Source organism: Loxodonta africana, chromosome 27 (genome assembly GCF_030014295.1).
Source record: "Loxodonta africana isolate mLoxAfr1 chromosome 27, mLoxAfr1.hap2, whole genome shotgun sequence".
NCBI lineage: Eukaryota > Metazoa > Chordata > Mammalia > Proboscidea > Elephantidae > Loxodonta > Loxodonta africana.
The window spans coordinates 8,037,144-8,060,633 of record NC_087368.1 but is presented as its reverse complement, the minus strand read 5'-3'; the positions used below and the strand labels follow the sequence as shown (position 1 = coordinate 8,060,633).

The window sequence follows — 23,490 nt, the reverse complement described above, 5'->3', positions numbered from 1 at the left end:
TGTTAGGTGCCACTGAGTCGATTTCAACTCATAATGACCCCATTTGGGGCAATGTTTCTTGGCTGTCTTTTATTCTCTCTCTCAGTCATCTCTCTCTGTGTCATTTATTTCTCTTCCTCCCCCCAGGAAGCAGCTGTGATGTATGACCTGCCCATGGACAGACTCATGTGACAAGGACCTGAGGGAGGGTCCTGATCAACAGACAGAGAGGAAATGAGGCCCCCCAGACCAACAGCTCATAGAGTCCTGCTCATAACATGGAAGTGAGTAGGAAGCAGATCCTCCCCAGTCAAGACACAGTTGAGATCACAACCACAGTCTCCTGAACTTGGGGCAGTCACCAGGTAAGCCATGCCTGGATTCCTGGCCCACAGAGACTGTGTGCTGTATTGTGTTGTGAGTCATTAGTTTTGGGGGTGTTTTTATCACAGGGCAGGAGATAACTCCTCCAGCCTACCAGGTCATGGGTCCTGGACCTGTTCTCCTCCTCCCTGCCTCCTCTCCTCCTCCTTTCCCTCCAGCCATACTGGCTGCATTTCAACTCTCTCTCTGGAAAAACTCACGTCTGTCTCCCAGTCTCTGTACCAGCTGTGTCTTCTCCCTGGCACTCTGTCCCCAGACAAGAGCAGGGCTGGTCCCTCCTGTCATTCTGGTCACACATAAATGTCACCTTAGTCAGGCCTTTTGGACCACACACCAGCCTTATCTCACAGCACCTTACGTTGTTTTCTCCATAAAATATGCTCTTTTCTTTGCATGTATTTGTTTTCATTCTTTTACCCATTTTCGTGTCTCTCCTACACATAGATTGTGAGCTCCTGGGGACAGAGACCACATGGGTCATTTTCAGAACCAGCTCCCAGACCACCTGCTGACGTCGACCCTGCTACTGCTCTACATCAAAGCTCCATAGAGCACCAGGTCCTCCATCTCCAGCTCTGCCTCAGTCACCAGAGGTCGAGTCATTTGCTCTATGTCCTCCACAGCCACTCCTCATTCACAGCTAGGGAACATCAGCTCCAGAAGCACACCTTTTCTTCAACTCACCTGAGTGGGAATTTCTTTGGTTTTGTTGTAGTACTTTTCCAGGTCACTTTATACTTTATACTATTTTAACAGGTAGATTTCTCATAAAATAAAATTTTTTAATAGTTTTAAAGTGTGTAGCATAGTGGCTTTATGTACTTTTACAATCTTATTCAACCATCGTCAGTATCTACTTCAGAACTTTTTCATCACCACTGTGATGGTTAATGTTATGTGTCAGTTTGGTTAGGCCACGATTCTCGGGGGTTTGGCAGAAATTATGTATTCAGCCTCCATTTTATGATCTGATGTGAGCAGCCAATCAGTTGGAAGAGGAGTTTCCTTGGAGGAGTGAACTGCAAATTCACACACCTCCTGGTACCTTGTAAAATAAAAAAAAAAAAAAAATTTTATTTTATTATTATTTTTTTATTTATCCAGCCATTAATCTGGCCTATGCCTTTTTGTTCATCCTTGTTTTGAAGGACAGGCCCCTCTTGGTGAATCACAGCGCTGATCTGTAGGATTTTGGAGCAAAGCCCTGCCATTCTCTGTAGATAACTACTCTCCTTTTGAGAAAAAGATTTTGGCTTTTTGCTGGGCCTTAGTAGAGACTGAACACTTAATCATGGGCCACCGAGTCAACCTGTGGCCTGAGCTATCCATTATGAACTGGGTGTCATCTGACCCACAGAGTTGTAAAGTTGGACTTGCCCAGCAGCACTCCATCATTAATTGAAGTGATATATATATAAGATCGGGCCTGAGCAGGATGTGAAGGCCCAAGTAAGTTGCATGAGGAAATGGCCCAAATGCCCATGGTCTCCACTCCTGTCACATACTTTTCATCTCCCAGTCTGCACCCATGGCCTCATGGGGAGCTCCTTATGATCAGGTGACCGAGGGTGAGAAAACTCATGCCTTGTTTACAGATGGTTCTGCGCAATATGCTAGTAAAAGTTGAAAATGGAGAGCGGCAGCACTATAGCCCCTTGCTGGGACGTCCCTGAAGGACAGTGGTGAAGGGAAATCCTCCCAATGGGCAGAACTTTGAGCAGTGCACCTGGATGTTCAGTTTGCCGGGAAGGAGAAATGGCCAGATGTGTGATTGTATGTCTACTGATTCACGGGCTGTGGCCAGTGGTTTAGCTGGATTGTCAAGGACTCGGAAGGACATGATTGGGAAACTGGAGACAGGGATTTATGGGGAAGAAGTATGTGGATAGACCTCTTTGAATGGGCCAAAGAAGTGAAGATATTTGTGTCTCATATGAATGCTCACTAAAGAGTGACCTCAGCAGACTAAGACTTTAACAACGAAGTGGATAGTGACGTGTTCTGTTGGAACCACTCATTCTCTTTTCCCAGGTACTCCCATCATTGCTCATGAATAATGTGGCCACGATGGCAGGGATGGAGTCTATGCATGGGCACAGCAACATGGACTTCTACTCATCAAGGTCGACTTGGCGACAGCTACTGCTAAGTGCCTGATCTGCCAGCAGCAGAGACCAACACTGAGTCCCTGATATGGCCCCATCCCTTAAATTGATCGTCCAGGAACCTAATGGCAAGCTGATTATATTGGACCACTTCCATCATGGAAAGGGCAACGTTTTTCTTATGGGAATAGACATTTACTCTGAATATGGATTTGCCTTCCCTGCATTCAATGCTTCTGCCATAACTACCACCCATGCACTTACAGAATGCCTTATCCACCATCATGGTATCCCACATGCATTTCCTTGAATCGAGGGACTCCCTTCACAGCAAATGAAATGCAGCAGTGGGCCCATGCTCATGGAATTCACTGGTCTTACCATGTTCCCCATCATCCTGAAGCAGCTGGTTTGATAGAATGATGGAATGGACTCCTAAAGACACAATTATGGTGCCAGCTAGGTGGCAGTACCTTGCAGGGTTGGGGCAGTGTTCACCTAGAGGCTGTATATGCTCTAAACCAGCATCCAATATATGGCGTTGTATCTCCCATAGCTGGGATTCATGGGTCCAGGAATCGAGAGGTGGAAAAGGGAGTGGCACCACTCACTATTACCCCTAGTGACTCACTGACAAGATTTTTTTGCCTCCTGTATCCTAGCTTCTTCGCTTGTTTTGTTTTGATATGCTCAGATGGGTTGCTTGAGTGAGCTAGCTGGATTATTTTCGCCTTTGAAGCTCTACTGTCCTGTCACCAGATGGCTGGAGCTGTTATCAGATATATCAGTCTAGGAGTCCATTCACTTTTCTTGTATGGATTCAGCTCAGGTATCCAGGTAGCTCATCATGTAGTGTGTGGTACAAGCTCTGTCCTACAATCTTAGAGGGTCAGAGGTGATTGTTGTAGGTACTGGTATCTGGTTGCAGTAGGGAGTCATGCTGTGAACAAGGCAGGGGGCTGAGAAACGTTCCCCAAGTGTCTGTGAGGAAAGCGCGTCCCTGTTCCCTAGAGCGTATAGGTGGGTAGAATCTGCAGATGGACCATGGGCACCCAATGCTTTTGGTTGTAAGGACCGGGAGGTACCAGTTATCCTTGGACCCCTGTCACGGGTGGCTGGGTGACCTGAGTGGAGCCACCAGTCCTTTTCCCCTGATGTGGTAGGTGAGGACCCTGTTTAGTAGGCAAAGCGGTGTCAAATATCAAACACCCACCTCTCCACTGCACTGCTGAAATGGTTGCAGTCTGCCATAAAGGGCCTATTCTCCTGAAATAAGCCATCACAGGTCCATGCAGGGGAAAAAGATATTCAAAGTCAATGGACCATTTATGCCGGGACAGGAGCCACTTCTGTCCTGAGCTCTGCTGGTTAGTTGAGCTGGCAAATTATCTTTTCCCCAACTGTGAACTTATTCTAATCTCATGTGATCCCACACAAGAAGTACTGCTTTTGCCATCAGGAGCAATCTGCTCACCAGACTACCATTGTAGATCTAGGGCCTAGCCCAGAAGATCTGGGACAATCCCATGGATATATGGGCCTGAGTTTCTTGGGCCAGCAGGTGAACTCTACCTATGAGGTAGAGAATTAGAGAGTGCTCCAAAGGACAAAACAGGCAACAAGGTCCATGGAGATCCCAGTCGGGGCTCTGGGCATCCTGCGCAAATGGTACTGCCACACCTACAAGAGGGGGACAGAAAATCTCAAGGAAGCCCTCCAAAGCATGGGTCCCCTGAGGCATAGAAGGATCTATGGCCTCCCCTGAGAAGGGGGGTACTTGGGCCATACCTAAGGGTGGAGATTTTCAGTAGTAGGTTTTACAAGCCCTGTCGAATCCAGGAGGACTGGAATCTCCTGATAATATGTTCCAAGTACATGAGACAAGTCTCGCCATCCTTGCTTCTAAGGAGCATTCTGGCTATGGGCTGTGTTTTTAAGATAAATCTGGGAACTTTTGAATCTATCTTCTCTTTCTGTCTCTCAAATCTGATCACCAGAAACTTCCAAATAAAAGGTAACAACATCCCTCAGGAGTAGAATACATGTTCAAAATCTGTTCCCTTCTTTGTAGAGGCTGGGAAGAAGTGAGTCGTTCTGTATTCTGAGTTCTTAGGGAGGAGGTCTGAAAAAAGAAGGTTGATATTAGCCCTTTTCTTTGCCAGTCCAAAGTCACTGATAGAATTAGACATTAGTTGTAAGAGTATTTCAGCAAAGCCCTTAATCTCACAAATAACTGACACTGTTTTCCCAGCATCTCTGCCTGTGAGGTTTCTTTCCTTAAACTGTTGAACTGTTTCAAAGGGTAGAGATTAGAGACCGCCAGACTCCCTTTCCAAACCCTGCCTTTGGAGGGGCAGGTTAAGAAGCTTCTCTATGATCAGGTCCTGTGGAAAAGACCTTCTCACTACTTCTCTCTTTTAAGTGTCCTGTTCATTCGCAGTGCTTGACAGTGAAAACCTCCAATTACAATTCTTTGCTTCTCATTTGGGCTTCTGTCCTCTTAGAGTGAGTGCTACACAGTAGCCAGCATGGAAAGAGTCTCATGATCTAATAATGCAAGATAGCAGACTATCCCTCACTTCAAGCTCCCTTCAGTACTCAATGCAATGGCGTGGCCTACCCTTTGAAGCATTGTGTGCTCCTAACAAGTTTTCAGGGTCCATGTGCTCACAAATAACAGACTTATACCATGGCAAGTTGCCAGGAAAGTCTCCAGCCATGTCTGCAGGATTCACCAAGGGTCCCCGGCACACCACCATTAACTACACCCGAGAGTAGGTTATGTCACATATAACAGGGGCATCTTGAATGAAGGGACTCTGTCTTATTTGACTTTTTTCTCTGGACCTTGTTCAGTGCCTTTAATACAGTAAGGAGCCATAAATGTTTGTCAAGTGACTAAATGAAAGGATGAATGAATATAAATCAGTGAAAACCGCGTGAGGCCACAATTTCAGTGGATTTGGAGACCTACTTGCAGCTCATCTACATGCCCAAGGGGGTCTGTGTTCCAGGAAATAATAAAAAAGTAAGTTATTAAAAAGAATGCTTCAGCTTTAGCTGCCTTCATGAGTCTCCAAAAATACTGGGGAGTAGTTCTCAGGCTAGACCTTTATGGGAAAGCTCCAGGGGAGGAGGTGAAGTCAGTGGTTAGAGAAGTGGGCACAGTAGGAGTATCGAGCTCTGTGATGGTGTGGACACTATTCCTCCTGGTCAGGGTTGCCAGGTAAAACACAGGGTAACCAGTTAAATTTTAGTTTCAGATAAACGACAAATAAATATTTAGTATCAATGTGTCCCATACAATATTTGGGATACACTTATACTAAAATTATTCATTATTTATCTGAAATTTAAATCTAACTGGGCGTCCTGTATTTTTACTTGTCCAACCTGGCAACCTTTTCCCCATCCATTCTACTTTGGCTGGATGCCCTCCCTTGGATTTGCTATACCTCTATCCTCTGTGTACCCATTCTGCCAATGGTTCCTCTTTTATCTCTAGATGCCCTTCAGTTTGATCCCACACTGACAAGGATACAATGATGATTTTAGACTGGATGAAATGAGGGCACTTTGTTACCACCACTCTAGTCTCAAAAACATGGGAAGAGTAAAACCTTGTGTATCTGTGCCTGTGTGTGAGAGAGAGAAAAAGGGCAAAAAAGTGAAATGATGAATCAGTAAGAAAGAAGTTTAAGGTTTACTCTTTTGAGATAATCATGACAACTAGAAAAGTAGTGCAGGGGTCACAGAAGGAAGTAGTACAACACGTGTGTGATTAAGATAGAGAAGTGGCTTCTGGGAAGAAATTAGGGAAAAATCCTTGAGGTTTATAGAGAATTGCCAACTTCTTGTCAAAGAGAGTAAACTATTTTTGAAAATCAGATGGTGTGGGAGTACTGCTAGTTGCTAATTCCAATCCCCATTCTCTACTTTTTCTTTAAAATCAAAACTCTGAGTTCTGGCTTTCATCGAGGCAGCAATGTGTCTGGCTAAAACATACATTTCCCATCAGCTCTTGCATCTAGAAATAGCCATGTGACAAGTTGTGGCCAGTGAGACTTAAAATGAAGACTGCTGGACATCCCTGGGGAATCATTCCTTTCTCAATATAAGTGCTACCTCTTCTTCCTTGTCGCATCCTTCTTATTTCTGCCTTGAGTGCAGAAATAAAGCAAGGGGTGGAATAGTCATCTTGAGAGCATGCAGCAACCGTGAACGTGAAAACCAAATGCTAAGAGTGGCAGGTCAGAAAGGCAGAAGGAGCCTAAGACAGTCCAGAGGCCTTAATCAACCCCACCCACTGATGTTGTATCATTCCTAGGAGATTATTGCCATCTCTTTCTATGCTATAAAGTTGGTACATCTAACTCTTCAGTAAAATGGTCACTGACGTGTAAATTAGAAATGTGTACTTGGTTCATACAGGTTTTGACTTCAGAGACATTTTCCTAAGTAAGTTAAATCTAATGACTTCTGGGACATTTGCTTGTCTTGAGACTGGGACAGTGACAGGAGAAGTACATCTGTCACGTCATGAAAGCCCCAGCAAAAGCAGAGATTCAGGTTTTAATTTCTTGCACCTGGTATTTCTAGCATATATTTCCTTTCTCATTTGTCTGCTTTCCCCAGACACACCCTATATTGATAATGGCCCCGTTTAGCACAGTGAGTGCAGTCCTTTAATTGAATGCAGTTGTATAATAAAACAGTAGAAGTCACATTATACTCAGGCTAGTTGCTTGATCTAGGGACCTCCAAGGAACATTCAAGAGCAGGGAGAAAGGAGGTTGCTGAGAAGGTAGATGTTTGTGGAATTCTCTTAGACCTAGTATTTCAAAGCATGGGGCATATTCCTTCCTTTGGATGTATGGTCTCCTTGCTTAGTAGCTGAATCCAGGTTTTACTACAACAATGTACTCAGCTTAAAAAAAAAAAACAAAAAAAACTTTATTTCCCAGTCTCCCCTGCACCTAGTAGTGGTCATATGACACAGTTCAGGGAAGGAGTTTGAGAGATTTTAGGCTGGGGAATTGACCCTTTTAGCTAAGAGTTGTAGCTGTGACTCATATTTGATTTGCAGATGTGTTCTGCTTGGTCCACAGAGATTTCTTCTTAAAAAATGGGTAATTTCTCATATAAATCCAGATTTCTAGATCTCTAAAAATATGAGATATGGTAGATCTTGCATTCTCATGTTGCAAAAATGGGCTGTAATTTAGTAATACCACAGTCCCCAACTCTTCTTACTTTCTTATTGCTGCCTGTTTCACTCCTTCGCTTTGACTCTCTCACCCTGTAGGCGTCTGTCTTGTAACATCTTCCCTAAACCATAGTCTGTGTCTCTCTCACTCTTTTTTCCCTTTCTCTGTTTTATGCCATGTTTTATCTGTCTGTGCCTCAGCTATGGGTGACTGCTGCATCCCAAACCTGACACATTTATCAGGAGTAAATTACCATACCCAAGGAATGCTTCCTCAAAGCTGGGGCATGTGTGAGTGAATGAATGGGATTACTATTCATTAACCTTAATGTTTTTAGGTAAGCTAACAAACAGTTGTCCTCGAATTCACTCCAACTATGGTGACCCTGTGTGTGTTAGAGTAGAACTATGCTCCACAGGGTTTCCAAGGCTGTGAACTTTCAGATACAGATCACTAAGCCTGTCTTCTGAGACACCTCTGGGTGGGTTAAAACTGCCAGCCTCTGCGGCTAGTGGTCCAGCGCTTAACTGTCTGTACCATCCAGGAACTCCCATAAATAGGTATGATAATATATAAAGACTATGCTTTTTGCACCCTTATTAGCAGGAACTTTTTGCCAGAGGGCTGTTGCTGATGCAGCTGGAGATAAAAAAAGATAGCTGATGAAATTCCAGAAGGGAGCCCAGTACAAAATGAAAGAACACTGGGGTTGGGAGGGGAGAGTAGACAGCCTGGAATCTATTGATTGGTTTTCTGAAGTTTTATTTATTTATTAAATCAATTTAAACACAGTTAACATTTATTGAATGCTTACTGTGTGCTGGGCTTTTAGTTCGTTTTAAACCTGTAACTTGAACTGGTTAACAAATTCACAAGTAATAGTAAGGTCATAAGAGATAAGCAAAAATACAGTATGGTGATATGTAATTCTTATCCTGCCTAGTTAAATAGCAAGACAATGTATATGATGACGGCGTTTGAAGCATGTCAAATTTTGAAAGTAATCTACTTAGCAAACTCTTAAGTATTTCTTTACCACAGAAGTTAAGAAGTAGGTGTATGTTTAATGGTAGCCCTGAGGATTCCTACTCTTTGGGCTTCATTCAGAGCAGGGCACATTGTTGTCTATTGATTGTGCAATATTCTGTGGTCTGTATCCTGTTGCCATCATGTAAAGCCTAATTAAAGTGAATTGGAAAGAAATATACCAGCCCAGAAGATACTCATACGTTCTCATTTTTTTAGTGACCAGCGCATCTGTCATGAAACCAGCAAATCAAGCATGCTTTTACTTTTAAAATTCACATTGTCTTTCCTCCCAAAGATGACTTTTGTTTAAATATTCAATGATTTTTTCATTGCTGTTATAGGCTCTATGACTTTCCCTGTTATTAAAGCAAAGCTCTTCTGATCATGGTTCTTCAGGTCTCCTCTGAACTCCTTCACTGAATGGGGTTACAGCTACACATTTGTACATATAAGCCACCGATCTGAGCCAGCAGATTCTCCACCTCTCTGTCCTGACAGTTTGTCTACGTTGATTTTGTCCAGCCTGGTAAAGTATCTTCGAGTAGCGTGCAGTCAAGTAATTCCAACTAGTTTATCTTTGGGGACATCATGGGAAAGGAAGTCTCCACTTATTCTTTCAATTTGGATCAAACAATTCAGCGTGTAAAATATCCCCCTTTCCATTCTAGAGCAAATCCTTTATCTACAAGGATCAAAAAAAAAAAAAAAAAAGGATCAAAGATCCCACTTATTCTTTGAGTGACTTCCTCCCATTTACATGTTGAAACAATCTCCTTTTATTGGTTTTTAAGACACTTTACTGGGTTAAGAAACTTACAAGGTGCTTTTCAAAGTCTTTCTGGTACAGTTATTATTTTCCTCATTTTTAGTTTACTGGGTGTCTTTATCCTGTTCACATGAGCTCTCTTGCCAGTTTGGGGAAAATTCCCTATTTTTTCTCTAGTAATTTATATGGCTTTACCAGTTCTTTTTTTAGCTTCTACCCCAAAATGCTTGTTACTTTTATTTCTTGGTACAAACTTTTCATGGAAAGCAGGGGGAAAAGTATATAGGATTTTTTTGTGTGTTATTGACTTTTTAAAGTACTTGCTTTCAATTATCTCCTGGGTGGGGCCTACATTTATCATATTTTCCTTTTTAAAAATCTAGAGTGCCTGAAACACGTTTTTTGGTTTTCCTCTGTCTCACGAGGATGAAGAATTTAATTGTTTTTAATTCTTACTGAGTGCTTCACCCACAGCAATCTCTAGAGTCCATTTCTGATCCTGTCTGGAATGAAAGCCCGCTCTATTTTCTGTTATTACGGGTTGTAGAAAACATCCTCAAATTATTACCCCCTCCCCCATCTCTCATCCTGATTGAGCAGTTGGTCATTTACGTTTGGATGACGAAAGCATTCTTTTATTAGTATCTGGACTAATATTTTAGCTTTGCCAATTCTTTTAACACTCTCTGTCTTATCATACTACTCAGGAAATCCATACTATACACATTTCTGGATGTAGACGTTTTAACATGAATTGTTTTAAAAATAGAAAAGCTTTTACATAAAAAGTTATAACACACACTGTTGCTGTGGAGTTTATTCAACAAATAGTTTTTCAGTGGCTACTCTATACCAGGAAAACCCTGGTGGCATAGTGGTTAAGAGCTATGGTAGCTAAGCAAAAGGTCAGCAGTTGGAATCCACCAGGTGCTCCTTGGAAACTGTATGGGGCAGTTCTACTCTGTCCTATAGGGTCAATATGAGTTGAAATTGACTGCACTGCAGTGGATTTGTTCTTCTTACTATACACCAGTTCTGGGCATGGAGGATAAGCAGGGAACAAAATCAAGGTCCATATGCTTACATTCTAGAGACAAAGAAATAATTCATGAAATGTTGATAAGAGCTCAGAAGAAAAATCCAGTGGGATAACCATTTACAGCAGCCCTTTTCTATCAGTTCCACGGGAGAATTAAACACTAATGCCCTAAAGCACCTGTTATGTACAATGAATTAACTTCTATGCAACTAGAAGGATGTTAGCTATGTACCATCCTTGGGAGGTATGAAAAAGTCACTGACATTGTTTTCTCTAGGGAAATTCTCTCACGGAACCCTGGTTAAGAAAGGCTTGGTTAGAGAGCACCAGTTGCTGGAGGAAATGCTTCTTTGGATCATTTGACCAGGGAAGTCCTCTCTGACAAGGACTCCTTTAAGCAAAGACTTGTTCAGTGAGGGAGAGAGGGCCCTGTGCATACATGGGGGCAGAAGATTCCATCCAGAGAGAGTAGTGTGTTCCTGCAACAAGAGTGGGCTTGGAGTATTTGAGGAAAAGTTAAGAAGATAGTTGTGGCTGGAGCTAAGTTATTAAGGGGCAGAGAGGTGGGGCCGAGTTATGTATGTGAGGCAAGTAGACTGAGAAACAGATAATGAATGAGGGCCTAGATGCCCTTTATACAAATTCATATTCTCAAGTAAGCATCTCTTTGTTTCCTGTGGCCTCTCTTTATAATGATGACACCCATAAAGGGAAAAACAATTTTTTTTCTAGTTTAAAATTCACAGTATTCATGCTAGTTAAATACCAGTGGAAATCTGTCCTTATTTTACCCAATAGATAGAGCTACAAGTTTACAAGGTGAAGAACATTCCTCCCATTTGGATGCTGTGAAATATATTTTTAGAAGCATCAGAGCAGGACAGAAGCTAGTTTGAAGGCTCACCCATTGGGCTTCCATATTTTTGGTGTCACAGATAAAGTCACTTTAGAAAAAGACGGCTGTTGTTAGGAGAGCATTCTGAGGGGACCTCACTAATTGAGTTAAAAACTGAGTCAATCTCCACTGCATTACACATCATTCCATAGAAAAACTCTGTGCAACAACAGCATCCCGATGCCTAATTAAAAATAAAAATAATAATGACAGAACTTTCTACAATCCCAGTAAAGAGAACTGAGAATCCCTTGGAGTTTTTTTTTAAAATGGAATGGCCCTCCTATATTTAGCCAGCATGGCAAACTAAACTAATATCATAGCTCTTTTATTTGAGGGCTTGCGTATGTGTACATGCTCTCTATCAGGAGATCCAGTTTGGACTCGCATTTGACCAATAATGACTTCAGGATTGTTACATGAGAGAGGTAACAGGAGACTCTGGGGTGAGTCCTGGGGATCTGCATTTTAACAAGTACCCCTGGTGACTCCTTACACACTTTTGGAAAAGCCTCAGAGAATAACTGTTAATGATATTCAACCAGGAATTTGCTTTTGGTAAGAGGGGCATAGAATAAGTGAAGATAGCACTAGAGAGCTGGTCAGCTTGGCATGGTTGACAAAGATAATAGGTTCTTTTTGAAACATTTAGCTAATCAACTGGAATGAAACTGAGTTGTGGACCTGGCTTTTCGATTTGTACCACTGAAATGTCCTTGGTGTATTTATTTCCTATGAATTATTTTTGGCCTTTCTTACGTATTCTCACATATTGTGTGGAAAATGCCCTCTGTTTTCACGATCTTCGTCTTGTTAGTGATCTGTGTTGCAGAGCTGACTTTTCCTTGTGAGAGAATGACTCCATTGATCTAGCAACTTACGCAGGTGTTCTCACACATGCTGGATAGCAAATCACCTGTGGAACTTTTTAAACCTATAGCTACCCAGGTTCCACGCCTCACACCAAGCAGAACCTCTGGGTACAGGGGCCCCAAATCTACACCCTTAAAACCTTTACTGCACAGCCACGCTTAAGAACCACTGGTTTAATGATAAACCCAAAATCAAACCCATTGCCGTGGAGTCGATTCCGACTCATAGCGACCCTATATGACAGAGAAGACCTGCCCCATAGGGCTTCCAAGGTTGTAATCTTCACAGAAGCAGGTCGCCACATCTTCCTCCCATGAAATGCCTGGTGGGTTTAAACCACTGAGTTTTGGTTAACAGTCAAGCACTTTACCACTGAGCCACCAGGACTCCTCCAGTTGGTTTAATGCTAAAACCAACTCAAACCAAACCCATTGTCATCCGGTTGATTCCGACCGATAGCGACGGTAGAAGACGGCAAAGGAAATTTTCTTTGAGACTTCAAATGTATTTTTCACCATTGGACAGCTGTTTATTCCTGCTGTAACCAGAACTTAATTTAATGTGTTCCCAGAAACTCTGAATTTTATGCTATGCCTGCCCTGATACTGAGCAATGTGATGAACAATGTCTGAGGTTACTGATTGGGCTTCACTTCTAGTCCTGATAAGACACACTGACAAGGATGAAGTTTTCTCTAAGTGGCAGTTTAGTCCCCTTGATGAGTAGTGAGTAATAACTGCTTGAAGCAATGTGGTAGAATATCACACCACCTGGTCTGAAGGTTTTAGAGAATTTAGCCCTTAGACTCTTTGAGCATATCAGTACAACACTGGGTAATAAGAGCTTGACTATGCTGAACAACAAAGCTATTAGATGGCCAGTCTGTACACTGAGTTCAGGTCAAGTTTGAGAGATGGCGGAGGAAATGGGCTTCTTGCAGTCCTGACTCTGGAATTACAGAAGAGTATCTCGAAAAATTTTTAAGACTTCTCGCTATGAGTCGGAATCGACTCGACAGCACTGTTTTTTTTTTTTTTTTTTAAGGCAGGTTAGTTTACAACCACTCTAGCTTAGGCTGCAAAGATCAGATACCTGCATCTTTTTCCTGTACTCCAAGCTCCCTCCCTGAACTTGCCCTTGGAGTTCTATAACAGAGTGTAAATTCCACAAAGTAGCGGGCACTTTAAGCCAGAGTCTGGCAGAGCTGCCACTCAGAAACTCATGCCCAATATTTTAGAACACAGTCCTGTTACTTCCAAGGATCATACAGTCCCCATTTCTACTTTCCACACTCCAACCCCAAGTTGGCATAGGTTGTGGACCCTTAGCCTAAGAGTGGGTGGTGCGGGAATTAAACACAGCACAGAGGTGGAAGGTCAGAGGTTCCGATCCACCAGCTGCTCCTGGGACAAAGCAGTCTGCTTCCCTAAAGATTTACAGCCTTGGAAACCCTATGGGGCAGTTGTACCCTGTCCTGTAGGGTCCTATGAGTCCAAATCGACACCACAGCAGTGGGTTTCCTTGGTGGGTTTTTCCCCTCAGCTGGTGCCCAAACTATGAGCGTCATCAGGACATCCAGTGCTTAGTCAGTCACTGGAATGCTCTGCACCACTGGAGGAAGAAGTCTCAAAACTTGAAAATAACATAGGTCAGGTGTAAAATCTACGCTTTCTGACAGATTTCCTTAAAATCTTGCTCCTCAAGGGTGGTCCTCGGACCAGAAGCAGCATCACCACCACCTGGGAGCTAGTTAGAAAGGTGGACTCTCAGATCCGTACCCCAAACTTACTGGAGCAGAATCTGCATTTTAACAAGACACCCAGGTGATTACTATTCATATTAGGATTTTAGAAACTAACAGATGTAGCAAATGATCAATCCAGGGCTTCTCAGTCCCCCAACACACAGGCTTAGTCTTTCCGTGCACGCCTCGCACCCTGTCCGCGGTGTAGCAACAAACTCCACAAGGCCTTCGGAGCCTGCACAGCCGAGGGCAATTTGGTGATTGGCTGCTGTGGCCACGTGACCGGCGCTGGGCCTCCCCTGCGAGCGGATTGGCTGTCGCGGACGCTGACGGACAGGGCCGGGGCGGGCCAGAGCCTGGTCGGAGGGGCCCGCGTGGACCAGACCGACGAAGGCTCGAGAGCGCTAGTGCGCGTGCGCGAGCGGCGGGGCTTTTTCTGGCGCCTTCGGAGGAAACCTGAGCGCTTGTCCTGAGGTGAGCGACGCCGTGGGGCTGCCAGTCAGGTCGCACCTTCGCCAGTCCGGGCCAGCGGGATGGCAGGGCGGGCGGGGCGGGGATAGTCTGGGGCTAATCCGCCCCGCCCCGGGAGCCCCACTTCTGAGGTGGCCGCAGACCCAGGCTCGGCCACCACCTCGGTGCCTCGGTTTCCCTTTCCTACCCTCTTACGCGTCTCTACATCCTCCCCACCGCGGAGATGGGGCCGCCCGAGGGGAGTTGCCCACCTGGCAGCGTCGCCTCCGCCTTTGTTTCCCGCCCAGAGGGATGCTGGCAGGTAAAGGGCGCTGGTGGTGAGGTGGGGGCGTTCCAGGCGCGGACCCGGGCTGGGGCCCAGCAGAGGGTGGCATTAATGCAGCGGGAAAATGAAGGAAGAAATGGAGTGTCACGTTAAAGTGGCCCAGGCCTTGGGACGTGAACCTCTGAAGCCTGGGGACCACAGTGATCCTGGTGCTGTGAGCGACGCCGAATTGCAGGCGCAGCTGTGGAGAAGCGCTCTCTGCCCCGGTGCGGGCGGGGTGGGGGCGGCGTGACCCGGGGACTGAGCCCGAGTGTCGCCCGGAGAAGCTTCTCTGCCCGCTGGGCCTGCAGGCGAGCCCTGGTCCCAGGTTCCCCGCAGGTGGGCGCTCTGAGTGGGCTGAAGGGCCCAGGTTCCCCGCAGGTGGGCGCTCTGAGTGGGCTGAAGGGCCTAGGTTCCCCGCAGGTGGGCGCTCTGAGTGGGCCGAAGGAACCCAGAGATTCCTTACAAAGGTAAAAATGTTCGAAGCAGTTGGGCGCTGGCGGAGCAGGTCTAAATGAGACCCTTAATTGGTGACTGGTAAATTGTGAGGAAGGAAATGCCTGCACTGAACTGCGGACCAGGTCAGCGCACTGAGATTCTTCTTCAAGAAGACAGATTTTGTGTGCGTGTGTGTGGGGTGGGGGGTCGCTGTAAACTAAGGTTTTTCAGGGGCTGTTCAAGAGGGAGATTAGTTATTTTCTGCATGTTACTGGGCTTTAGGGAGAGGAAGGCAGGGTCTAAATTAAGTCTCTTCAGACCTCCTCAGTTCTTTGAAAAGTGTGTGTTTGAAGAAGACCATTTGGCTGGCAGAAGAGGGATGTGTGGGGGGAAATCTCTCCTGTAAACCTTTCTTTGAAAAGGGGAGGTGCGTGCAGGAGTTTCAGAGCAGATTAAAACTGCCGGGTATCCCCTACCTCTCTCCTCCATTTCCGCAGACCTGCAATAGGCAGGGCATACTGTACATCCTTACAGTGAAACATAAAAAGTCCCTTCAGTTTTCCAGTGGTTAACTACTTTGTTAATTTTACTGTATTCTGGAGTTTCAATGTAATCCGCTTTGAATTTATTCTGGTATGAGAGTGACAAAGATCTTTATTTACCTGGTTGCTTGGAGACATCCTGATACCTTTTCAAAGCCCTTTTTTTCCTCTTCTCACTACAGATTTGTTTCTTTAGGAAACAGTATGATTTTCAAACATCTAAGACATACTCCAGAGATGGATTATCCAATAAGCAAGGTACACATGGGGTTACTTGTGCCTACTTACTAGTCTGTAGTCAAAATTTTACCTGTTTTTCACCACATGAAAGTGGTGATGAAACCGCCATGAAATTGTGCCCTACTGATTGGTAAGTAAACACAATTAAGCCTGTTGCACACCTCACTTAGTGTAATCCCGTGAGTACCTTGCTTACTGCTTAATCCGCCCCTGCATCCTGACAAAATGTCTACACTTGATAGGAAACCAATTAGCTTGACAAGTCAAAAAAAAAAAAAATTGAAGAGGGAACACTTAGATTTGTTGGGGAGCAGAGAACTCTGAGGTGCACAAAAGTAAAAGAAGTTGCTGTGGAACTCAGGGTCACTGGGAACATAACAACTGTTCCTAGTAAAGTGAAATATAGGTTGTCGGCTAATAGTTTGGAACACAAAGCAAATTATTCGGGATAACTTAAAATTTTGCCTAAAATTTTTAAGTTGTATTGGTGATGGTGGGGGAAGGAATTCTGAAGGTTGAGAGAGGTAGTATAACTTGAAAACGTATAGGCTTTTAGGTCTAATGAAAAAATGTCATTTTTGTCATGCAGGCAGTTCCTGGATTACGAACGAGTTCCTCTCCTGAATCTGTCTTTAAGTTGAATTTGTACGTAAGTCAGAACAGTTAGGTACGGTTTGTATCTAACATCAGTTAATCAAATGTCTTAGTATGTAGTGTTCCTTTTCCATACGTAAACATTAAAGAATCATTTCCAACTACACTAAAATATCTTTAACATGATAATATGGTAATAATAACAGTGTTCTAATGCGCTTCCCTAAGTAGTGCCAGTTTATTATTATGAACCATTGTATATACGTCACGTTTTTAATGTAAATAGGCTCTATGGGGATTGGTTTGTAACTACAGGTTGCACGTCAGTGGCATGTTTGTAACTGGGGACTGCCTGTGAAAACTACACAAAGGGCATGCAGTTCTTATGTTGAGCCTACGGAAGGGGCTGTGAAAAGGTTGAAAAACACTGATCAGTTTAAGGAAGGGAAACCCGGAAGATTGGCAGGCTTAGTTCATCTTGAGGGACGCAGCATATATCTGTGACCTATAGAGCAAGGTTTTATTTTCTGAATCAATGAAAACTCATTACTGTTACTTTCAAAACAACAAAATCATTTCCTTCTTGTCGTTTCTGCCCCTTGGTTTAGGCACCGGGAGGATGGAGAGCAAATGAAAGAGATTAGAGTCTGACCTCCATGCCTAAGCAGTAGTGTCCTTTGAGAAGGATCTGTGTCACATTGTGTACATGTAAGAGCCTTCACATTGAGAGGGGTCTGAACATCTTCCTTAGGATGTGAGATGGAGCTAGATAGCATAGCCACAGGTCAGGGCTGGGAGTGCTATTATCTGATACTGAAGCAGTGGGGGAAAAGGCGAGCCAGGAAATGTTGAATTCAGTGAGGCTCTTGCATTTGCAGCATTGAGGAGGCATTTCCAGGCAGAAGTGCCTCATTGTTGGCTAGCCTGGCTTTGCTTTACGTGGCTTCCAGATGACCTGCCAGTCACAATGGAGGCTCCTGTGGAGGTTACACATCTCAGGTTGTAGCTTATGCTTACAATGTGCTCTAGGAAAGAAAGGCTCCCAAAGACAGAAATCTAGGCTGCCATTCCTGTCACCCATAGGCTTCCAGAAAGCAGATTGTGCCCTCCGTACCAGCAGGTGGCACTGCTGTCTCTGGGAATTCCTGGAGGAGATGAAATAATGGAGCTGGCAGACCAGAAGTGTGTAGCCTCTAGTCTAGAAGATCTCGAGAGGCTCTGTGAGATCTTAGTCAAAGAGAAGCTCAAAGAAAATGATTGTGAAAGCCAAACTGTTTCTATAAGGTTGGAATAATGGGTGTTGTGGGGACTGAGGGATCGTTGTGGTTACTTTGCTGGTTGTGTGTGTCTGTAGTGGGGGAGAAGGCAGAATGTAACCTACCAATTAAGCATCATAATACAGGGTTTGAAAGCACTTTGCATAAATTGGTTAATTGAATGTGAAGTTGAAATCATAATTCAATCAAATTTCCCTATAACTTCATAGTTTCTACTTCTTTGCTTGTAAAGCTAGTCTACACACATGGGTGGGATTCTGGAAATATACGTTATTGGATCAGTATCCAATAATCACATACCTTGAAAGTAGGAGTGAGAGTATTAGTAAAAATACTGTTGGTTAATTAGTCTCTATATTTCAGAGCTGACACGGAAGGCAGATCAAAGTTATTCTCAAATCAGTTCCTTCTAAAACTTGAAACTTCCTCGGTAGTATGGATTTTCTTAAATTCTGTCCTTTTGAGATTTTATTCACAACCGAAAACTTGGACATTGGTTTTATTGACCTTAGGAGCCAGGTTTCATTCATCCATTCTCTCTTTGGAAATAACTAGATGGCTGTCCATTGAGGTGAATTTTGTAAACATGATGTTTGAGGGAGATGGGTACTGTTGCCATTGATGGGGAGGTTACCGTGTATAATGAGGCCCTCAGCTTTGACCCTGACCCAGGTAGAGTACACTGCCTTTGGTGCCAGTACCCCAGTCACCTGCTTCCTCTTACAGTTCGTATTCTATGCCCAGCTTATTGGAGGTTTATTTCTGTCTGTCTTCAAATAAACTGATGAGCTTGTTTTTACTACCAGTGACGAATCCTAAAATTCTGCTGGTGCTGGCTCAACATTATTAGTCATTAGGGAGATGCAAATCCAAACCACAATGCCATACCACCTCACCCCCACTAGAATGGGTGTAATAAAAAAAAAAAAGGAAAATAAAAGGTGTTGGAGAGGATGTGGAGAAATTGGAACCCTTGTTCATTGCTGGTGGGAATGCAAGATGCCACAGTTGCTGTGGAAAACAGTTTTGTGGTTCCTCAAAAAAGTTAATCGTAGAACATATGACCCAGCAGTTCCAATCCTAAGCATGTGGCCCAAAGAACTGAAAGCAGGGATGCAAACAGCAACCTGTATACCAGTGTTCATTGCAGCCCAATTCACAATAGCCAAAACCTGAAAACAAGGGACATGTCCATCAAGAGATGAATGGATAAACAAAATGTGGAATATACATAACAATGGGCTATTATTCAGCCATGAAATCCCGATACATGCTATAATGTGAATGAACCTGGAAAATGTTATGTTGAGCAAAATAAGTCAGTCACGGAAAGATACTATTTGATCCTTCTTACATGAAATAGGCAGATCTGTAGAGACCAGTGCTTATCAGTGATTGCCGGGGTGGGAGGAAAGAGTAAAGGGGAAGTCAGTGCTTAGGGGCCCCTGAGTTTCTGTTAATGGTGGTGGGATAATTTGGAAAAGGATAGTGGTAATGGGTGTACAACATTTTCAATGTAATCAATGTCACTGAATTGTACGTAAAAAAATTGTTGGGGGGAAATTCTGCTAGTAGTAAACAGCAATAGTCACAACAGCTTGTTAACATTGCCTCTTTATGTGACCCCAACTCTCTTCGCTTTTCTGAACCTCAGTTTTCTCACCTGTTCACTGGGATCGGTGAAGTGGCAGGTGTTGCTTAAGATTCCTTGCAAGTCTGAAATTGTCTGACTAGGTGATTTGCGTAGGTATTTCTGAAGCCTCTGGAAAATTCTCATTTAGAATTCATTTTCATACTGTGAGTGTAGGGAGTCTTAGTCATGTAGTGTTGCTATAACAAATACCACAAGTGGATGGCTTTAACAAAGAGAAGTTTATTCTCTGTCTGAGTCCAGTAGGCTAGAAGTCCAAATTCGGGGCGCTGGTTTTAGGGGAAGGCTTTCTTTTTCTGTCGGTATGAGGTATGGTGGTATGAGGTCCCCAACTCTCTGCTTCCTTCCCTTTCCTTTTTATTTCTTGAGACATAAAAGGTGGTGCAGGCCATATCCCAGGGAAACTCCCTTTACATTGGCTCAGGGAGGTGACCTGGTAAGGGTGTTACAATCCCACCCTACCCCTCTTTACCATAAAATTACAATCACAAAATGGAGGACAGTCACAGAACCCTGGGAATCCTGGCCTAACCAAGTTGGTACACACATTTTTGGGGGACGTAATACAATCTATGACATAGGGTGAGAAGAAATTTAAAGTCTCATTAATATTTATTTTGATAGCAAAGTTTTATTGTAAAATAAGAAACAGATGTAAAAAATGGGATATAAAAAGGGGCAAGGAGAAGGGATACAGGCGAAGAACGCAAACGTGCCTTCCAGAGTGCAAAGAAATTAGACTCTGAGCATCTGGGGGCAGTAAGACATGGTGGTGGCTACAGATCCCACGGAAAAGCTGGAATCCTCCAGGGAGTGGGATGGGGCGAGGTTTCCTTTTAGGTGCTGAGGTTTACCTGGAGGCTAGACAGGACGTGGCTAGGCCAGCAGAAAAGGGACTTGAAAACTCCCTTCCCTTAACCAGCTGCCCAGTCAATCCATCAACGAACAGGGACAGGGGCACCAGCATTTCCCAGAGGCCGAGTCCCAGATACCATGTAATCTAAGACGGTTTTAAGGCCAGCAGCCTGGTGACTTCCAGCCCTCTGGGATCCTTGAATCATACACACATCATTGCATTAACCTCATGTCAAACCCCGCGAGGTAGGTGGTGGGTGTCAGCATTTCACAGACGTGCGCATTGCTATCAGGAGGAGTGAAACACCTTGAGATAGTTTCCCTGGCTAGTCTGCTGGTGACCTAGGCTTCCAGTCCAGGTATGGCCAGTTCTATGACTGGTTTTAAAATCTAATTCTTACGTGCAGGAATGCTATCCTCTCTCTCCCAAGCATTTTTTATAGTAAAAACCTTAAAATCTAAGCTGGACTGTCCCAGCTGCCCTCATGCGCCCCAAAACACCAGTGTAGGCCAACATCTTTAGTGGAGGCCCAGACCAAGGTAAGTGAAGAGTTCCTGAGTGTTTTGGAGGCACACCTGTATGAAGCAGGGGTTCAAACATGTGAATTTCAAAATGGTAGGGAAGGAGGGCAGGGGCAGAGTGTGTAAATGGGGGACAGGAAGTGAAGGACGTCAGTCTGAGTCAGGCTGCTCTCTCTTGAACATTATTTTTTTATGGCGGGAGATAGATTGCCTTTTCTTAGACTTGGGAAGGCTGCATTGAGCCCTGCTCCCCTCTGGTTGCTTCCCAGCCTGGGCATCCTTCAGCTCCAAGGTCTCGTTGAGCTTTAGGAACATCTTGAAACATTCATGCCCATGGATCTGAAGGGTGAAGTATTTTTCATCCAGTGGCTTCTTCTTTGGCTTGGTAGAGGAGCTGGTGCTGGTGGGCAGTGTTTGCTTAGTGATCCTCCCAGAGGGTGGCTCAGGGCAAGGCTCCCACTTCTTGTGGAAATTGTCTTCCTCTGTACATCTGCGTCTCCCAGGACAGGTACAAATATGCACCTCGAAACTGTTGTGTCCCAGCGGATTACCATTGGAGTCTTCCAGTGTGATGATGGTGAGGATGGGTTCCTGCCCCCCATGCAGGAGCTGTTACACATGAAGTGGATGGTGGTAGTCAGAACTGACCTCTGGTGGCTCATAGGGCACCCCACACTATGTCATAGAGTGATAGTGTCCTCCAAATACTCAGCATGCAGGTTTCCTCCCACTGCATGAGGTGCTGAGGAGGGTCCAAGCAATCGCTATAGTCACAGCGGCACTCAAGGTGGGGGCAGTGCTTCACGACCTCCATCATATGCTGACGTCTAGTAGATGGCCATGGTGTGAACACAGGTGCTGGACGGGGGTTTTGAGGTGACCCACGGCTGCACTGGACAGGCCTTTGCCAGCTGGCAAAACAGCATGTTAAGTTCAGGGGAGTACGTGTAGGTGACGGACTTGGCTGTCCCAGAATGCAAGAAGCCCAGACAGAAATGATAGGTGCTGGGTAGGTCTTCTGAGAAGGAACAGAGGATGACAGCGTCCAGGAGGTGGCTAGTGTAGGCGCTTCTGATATTCCTTGAGCCCCAGCTTGGCTTTCTAGCCAGTCTGCAGCATCTTCTGAGAGTAGCAGATCATCTACTGCCTCCGCTGCTGGGGACAATGAGGGGGACAGAACCAGCTTCTCAGGAAGGAGTTTCCCCAAGTATGAAAACGTCCCTTGACTCAGAGGGAGCTCAGTGCTGAGATCTGACTGAGGCTCCTCCATTGCAGCTCCAGGGAAGGCAGTCTGGCTACGGAACCTCAGGGAAGTGTGTAACCTTCTTGGGAAGGACTCTCCAAGTCCAGAAAGAAGGTGTCCCCAGAGCCCAGCAGCTAGCTGTGCCCAGGATGGTGGCTTCGGGCTTTTGACTCGTTAACATTTCTTCCAGATAGTTATGCATTATCTTAGAATCACAAAGTCATAGCTAGAAAGAATTCCAGAGATGGTTTAATTCAAACTTTTCATTTTATAGACAGGAAGTTTCAATTCAGAAACTAGGTGACCTGACCAAGCTAACAGGGCTAGTTAGTGGCAGAAAACAAGGGGACTAAGACTGAAGCTTCGATCTCTTCTGGATCTTCCAGTTCCCAATGCTGCCTCTCTTCACTTGCCATCAGGACATAAAACATGTTTTGTCTGCAGGGCTGGGGCCAAGCAAATTCTCTGGGTAATTCCTTAATGTAGGATTTTAAAGGCACGTCATGAATAGTGTTGGGTTTGGGGAGAAAGTCAAGGTTAGACTTCTCTTTGCAGCTCATTCTTTTCTTCCCTGACTGATCCCGAGCAGGATTTTTCTGTGCATCTTTGGGTTTTTAAAACTTTTCTGCACACCGTCTGTTTCCTGTAAGAAAAAACTTTGACCATCCCAGAAGAGTCCTTCCCCAATCACTTGTTCTTAAATTGAAGTTCATGAACTCCCTAAGGGCTAATATTTTCAGGGGTCATCCATGTGGTAGCATGTATCTGAACGTCATTTTTCCTAATGGCCGAGTAATAATAGTCCATCATGTGTATGTTCCAGGTTCTGTTTATCATCCGTTGGTGGACACTTGGGTTGTTTCTGTCTTTTGGCTGTTGTGAATAATGCTGCCTTGAAAATTTGTCTGCAAGTATCTGTTTGAGTGCCTGCTTTCAGATATTTTGGGTATATACCTAGGAGTGGAATTGCTGGGTCATATGGTAATTCTGTGTTGAACGTTTTGAGAAACTGCCAAACTGTTTTCCACAGTGACTGCCGTTTTACAGTCCCACCAGCAATGCACCAGGATTCTAATTTCTCCACATGGCTTCCTTTTTAATCCTATGTGTTTTATCCTGCATTTAACACATCATTCTGAGGAGGGAGCCCTTGGCTTCAACAGACTGCCAGAGAAGCCCACGGTACAAAGCAGACTAATAACGCTCCAGTCTGCAGTAGATTCTGGAAAACCCCCAGGATGGGAGAATTCTTGATTGAGGAGTCAAAGGCCTTCTGGTGGAAGAGGGTTGTGAGATGGGGTATGGAAATTCCTGGTAGTATTTTAATCTTTA

General features: G+C 44.5%; 1 pseudogene; it reads right to left on the bottom strand.

The window, feature by feature from the left end:
- Positions 1-20,923: 20,923 nt before the first annotated feature.
- On the bottom strand, positions 20,924-22,337 carry LOC135228744 (cellular tumor antigen p53-like; annotated as a pseudogene).
- Between the last annotated feature and the right edge of the window lie 1,153 nt (positions 22,338-23,490).